The sequence below is a fragment of the Dipodomys ordii genome, unplaced genomic scaffold (genome assembly GCF_000151885.1).
Source record: "Dipodomys ordii isolate 6190 unplaced genomic scaffold, Dord_2.0 Scaffold114, whole genome shotgun sequence".
Classification (NCBI taxonomy): Eukaryota; Metazoa; Chordata; class Mammalia; order Rodentia; family Heteromyidae; genus Dipodomys; species Dipodomys ordii.
In genome coordinates, this window is record NW_012267330.1 from 2,100,959 (window position 1) to 2,106,611 (window position 5,653).

The 5,653-nt window shown below is 43.7% G+C and overlaps 1 pseudogene; it reads right to left on the minus strand.

The window, feature by feature from the left end:
- Positions 1–2,169: 2,169 nt before the first annotated feature.
- On the minus strand, positions 2,170–4,860 carry LOC105995135 (annotated as a pseudogene).
- Between the last annotated feature and the right edge of the window lie 793 nt (positions 4,861–5,653).

Sequence of the window (5,653 nt, forward strand, 5' to 3'; positions counted from 1 at the left end):
TCCACAGCCCAGAAAATGTTTTTTAAGTCTGTGTGCATGTGTGTGTGTGTGTGTGTGTGTGTGTGTGCGCCTGCACGTGTGCACGCATGCGTGCACACGCACCCTTGTGCATAAAGCACAGGCCAGTCCTGGAACTTTAACTCGAGGCCTGGGTACTGTCCCTCAAGGCTAGTTCTTCCACTTGAGCCATGGCTCCACTTCCAGCTTGTTGGTTAATTAGAAGTAAGAGTCTCACTGACTGGACTGGCTTTGAACCTCAATCCTCAGACCTCAGCCTCCTGAGTAGCTAGGATTATAGGCCTGAGCCACTAGCACCCAGCTCACTTTTTTTTATTTAATTAGCATAAATTAAGTCAGTTTTGGTAGATTGTGTTTCTAATCAAGTTATCTAATCAAGTTACCTAAATTTGTAGATGTATAACTATTAAGAGGAATTCATAATGTTATAAGTCTTAACTCTCTTATTGATTAGTCTAAAGATTTCTCAGGGTCTGAGTTTAGACCAGTGTTTAGAACACTTTCCTAGCAAGTAAGTTCTGATGGGGGGATAAAAAGAAGAAGATTCTTATCCATTTCTTTAGGTGGTCCTGGGGTTTGAACTTTGAGGCCTTGCACTTGTTGGTTAGGCTCTACGTCACTTGGGCCACACCTCCATCCTTTTTTTGCTTTTGTTATTTTTCTAATAGGCTCTCACTTTTTGTCCAGGCCAGCATTCTTCTATTTATGATTTCCATAAATCTGGACAGGCACATACTACCACATCTAGCTTTTTATTGATTGAGATTGAGGGCCAAAGGCAGGGTCTCATGAACTTTTTTGCCAAAGCTGGTCTCGAACCTTAGTCTTCCCAGTTTCTGCCTTCTGAGCTACAGATGTGAGTCATCATCCTAGCTTACTTATTTTGGGGATCTCAAAATGAATTTAAGGTTGGGATCAAATTTCTAGCTCATATTCACTTGATAGTCTGGACTGTAGGCATGCACAACTGTACCTAGCTCTTGTTTCCTTTGATATGCAATATGTTTATGTCTTTACTAAGAAAGGTCATTTTTTATGTGTGTGCCAGTTCTGGAGCTTTAACTCCGGGCCTGGTTGTTTTTTAGCTCAAGGCTAGTGCTCCACTACTGAAGCCTCTGCTCCACTTCCAGCTTTTTGATGGCTAATTGCAGAGGAGTCTCTCATAGACTTTTATAGACTTCCAACTGCAATCCTCAGAGATCTCAGCCTCCTGAGTAGCTAGGATTAGAGGTGTGAGCCACTGCCAAAATCCACAATGATTTAAGGACTTATTTTTGGTTTCCTTCCTGGCTCTTGCTGTCCTCCAAAACAGTTCATTATAACCATGGCTCAAGCTTAATGGGAGGAGATAAAGTTTTTGAATAGTTTTGGTTTGGTTTGTTTGCTTTTGGTCTGTTTTCCTTTGGTGATCTTGATGGCACATGTCGCTCTTTGCCCTGATGTGAAAGTCAATGCCTGAGGTTTAGCCCAATGGCTAACCTGGCATCTCTGTTCCCTGACTTTTCCAGCAGCTCTCCCTGGAAATGGAAGCCAGGGTAACCATCACCAGCCCTTGCTTCTGATTCCTCATGGGGGTTTCTCAACCGGCTTCTCAGGAGCTCCATTCCCTTCATTTTTAGCAAAAGACACTGTGTTGGAGCAAAGCCCCCATAGTGGCTATACAAGAACTGGAGCTGGCTCCTTAGGTGGATTTTGATGTACATCACAACGTTTGGGGCTCCTAAAGGGCCACAGCTCTGGCTACCTGATGACACAGTGTTTGCCTTTGATGGCTTTACAGGACTTGGGGTGGAAACTGATCACCTCTGCCCAGTGGAACCTTCCCTTACATCCTTTTCATGATGAATTGTGCTTCACACCGGAAGCTCCACTGTCCATCAAGGACTGAGTTGGTGAGCAGAAATGCAGTCTGTTCATCCTGTGCAGGTATTAGGCAACTAACTCAAATCTTCATTGTCCTTTTCTCTGTAAACACCTTTAACAATGTCAGACATACTAGTCACCAAAACAAGGTTACCTGGCATTCTTGATGAACTTCCAGCCAATGGAAAAAAATTTGAAGCTAATAAGTTAAACTTTGGTGTTGGAGCCTTTGTTCCAGCTGGAGAATGAGGCCTTGGGGCCCTGTCCCCTCTCGCTTCTGCCCCTACCTCAGTCTCCATTCTGTGCCATATGGAAAATGGGAGTCTCCCCTGGAAAGCAAGTTTGTTCTTGATTCCCTGTGACCATAGAGTTAAGTGGTTCTGGTAGAAAGTTCCTTGAACTAGATCTGTTCAATGGTCCATCCTCCAGGGACACAGCACTTCTGATGAGTGTCCTTAACCACTGGGTGACCTAAAATGAGACTACACACAATTTTTTTGGGTGGTTGACCCATATTCATTGCAGCAGCACTTGTTTTATACAATCCTAGTGAATCAAAGCAGTGCACAAAATTGCCACTGGGAAAGGGAGTTGACAGTGTTTCAAAGTAAGGTGCAGGACTTGGAGACCAAGGCCACGGGTGGAGGACTTGGGGGTGAGGGTGACAGGCGGACTGTGTGCAGCTGCATAAGTACTAGTGAGGGACAGTGGGCGGCAGGAGTCCGGATGGGCTGACTACACATACTAGAATCCACTAACCTGTAACCACTTCAGCATAAATGTATTGATGGCTTTTATCCTTGCCATGATTGGCTTGCCCTGAAATTGTTTAACTTCTCAAAGGTCTGGGAATGTGGCTTAGTGATAGTTTGCCTAGCATGCATGAAGCCCTGGGTTTAATTCCTCAGTACCCCATAAACAGAAAAGCAAGACATGGCTTTGTGGCTCAAGTGGTAGAATGTTAGCCTTGAGCATTAGTTTAGGGACATAGCCTAGGCACTGAGTTCAAGACCCAGAAGTGGGGAAAAAAATTTTAAAGCCTCTTACACATCTGTGTCTGACTGGAATGTGACATATGAGTTGTAACTATATGCAAACTCAAGTTGATCACTTTGGGGCAATTTTCACTTTTAAACACTTCCTCTACTGATATTGTTTTAGGAACCTCTCTTAGAATTACAATTCAACACTTAGGATGTGGTCTCACCCTTCCCATCAACTTGCACCATACAAGAAGATCTCAACACTTCAAGAATTAGATCAAGGGGCTGGGAAGGTGGCTCAGTGGTAGAGCGCTTGCCTTGCATTCTTGAGGCCCTGGGTTCCATTCCTCAGCACCACATAAGCAAAAAGAAAAAAGCTGGAAGTGGCGCTGTGGCTCAAGTGGTAGAGCGCTAGCCTTGAGCTGAAGAGCTGAGGGACAGCGCCCAGGCCCAGAGTTCAGGCCCCACAACTGGACCCCAAAAAAAAAAAAAATAATTACAGCAGCCATTAGAAAGGACAAAATAATGGCATTTGCAGGGAAATGGATGGAACTAGAAGAAATCATGTTGAGCAAGGTAAGCCAAGAGCAAAAAGACAAATGGCACATGGTGCCCCTGATAAGTGGATGTTAAACCCAAAACGTAAGGTGATAAGACAAAGTTAACAAGATTTAAGAAACAAAGGACTTCCACTCATCTGGCTGAATCACCACTAAATAACCCCATGCTGCTGATCACATATATGGTATATATGGTATATATATGCACAAGGGGGGCGGGTGGAGGGGGGGAACCAGGAGGAGGGCACAGAACTAGCAGGACCCATCAGCTGCCCTGGACATTGATCAAGACGAACTAAGCAATTCAATGGCAGCAATGGGAGGGAGTGAACGAGTGGGAAAGAGGGAACAGCTGACGCTATGCAAAAGGAAAAAAATTGTACATATCATCCGATGTGGAAGAAATAACTGTATCATCAAAGCTCAGGACTCATAAATGTTATAGACCATAATAGACAATTTTCCCCATGAAAGTTAGAATGTGTTTGTGATTTTAAGTATCACTATCCCACAATACTGTGCAATTTGGGATTACATCGGGCTGGGAAGGTAGCTCAGTGGTAGAGTGCTTACCTTGCATGCATGAGGCCCTGGGTTAAATTCCTCAGCACCACATAAACAGAAAAGACCGGAAGTGGCACTGTGGCTCAAACTATAGAGCACTAGCCTTGAGCTGAAGAGCTCAGGGACTGTCCCTGAGCTCAGAGTTCAGGCCCCACAACCGACCCCCCCGCCAAAAAAAATTACATCAAGATCTGTCATCAACTTTTTTATTTCTTCCATGTTGACAACTGTCCAACTTGGGATGAACTAACCACTATACATTTGAGAGATCAAGTCCAGATCCTTTGACAAATTTCTCATAAGAAACAGAATTCTAATTGTTTCTTCAGACATTCTTTTGGTGGTGGTGGTCGTCGTCATGGGGCTTGAACTCTGGGCCTGGGCACTGTCCATCAGCTCTTCAGCTCAAAGCGATCAGTCTACCATACCACTTAAGCCACAGCACCACTTCCAGTTTTCAAAGCCAGCCTGGGCACCTGGTTCCTCAGACATTCTTTTAGGTCTTCTTGTAGAAATTGCTGGACTTTTTTCAGAAATGTCATATATTTGGTAACTTGGATCTTCAGGTCCTAAGATCAGTCTATCAGTTGGTTTTTCAATGTCTCTTGTATTTCTTGCAGTTTCACAAGATGAAGAATACAGTAATTTATATTTTTACCGATATCTTCTGAAAGCTCTGTATTTCCCTCCGAATGAGATCCTGATGTAGCTGCTGTTTCCTGCCAAGAGATTTCAGTTCTGTGAGTCACAGAAATGGCAACAGGATTTCCTGGAGGAACTTCTTGTCGTACTTGGGCATTAGGATTTAAACCAGTCCTTTTAGATGGCACTTTCTTAATTATGATCTTTTCCAAGATTTTCTTCCATTCCATTATCTTTTTTAAATACTGCTAAACTGAAGATTTCATTCAAACTAAAAACTTATAAGTCTAATTCTGATACCATTTGCTTTCTATCCCTCTTCTAATCTTCTTTGCTTCACCTTCTGAAGAGGGAATTTTTTTTTAAGACCTGATATCTTTTACTAAAATTCAGCAATTCCCTCAGCTTTATTTAGTTTTCTGGTCTCTTTATATTCGAGCAAAGTAAAAATTTAACACTGTTTACATAAAAACAGCTCATATGATGCGATAAAAATGATTTTTTTGCCATTCCGGGGGCTTGAACTCAGGGTCTGGGCACTGTCCATGAGCCCCTCTGTGTTCAAGGCTAGCACTTTACCATTTGAGCTTCATGCACGCTAGGCAAGCACTCTACCATTAAAAGCTCATTCCAAGTTTAAATAATTTTTTTTTTGTGGTCAGTCGTGGGCCTTGAACTCTGGGCCTGGACACTGTCCCTGCACGCATCAACTCAAGGTGAGAGCTCTACCTTGAGCCACAGCACCACTTCCGGTTTTCTAGTGGTTTATTGGAGATCAGAGTCTCATGTACTTTCCTGCCTGGGCTGGCTTTGAACCGAGATCCTCAGATCTCAGCCTCCTGAGTAGCTAAGATTACAGGTGTGAGCCAGCGGCACCCGGCTTAAAATGATTTTTTTTGGGGGTCCGGTCATGGAGCCTGCACTCTGGGCCTGGGCGCTGTCCCTCAACTCTTCAGTTCAATGCTAGCACTCTACCACTTGAGCCACAGCGCCACTTCCAGCTTTTTTCTTTTTGCTTATGTG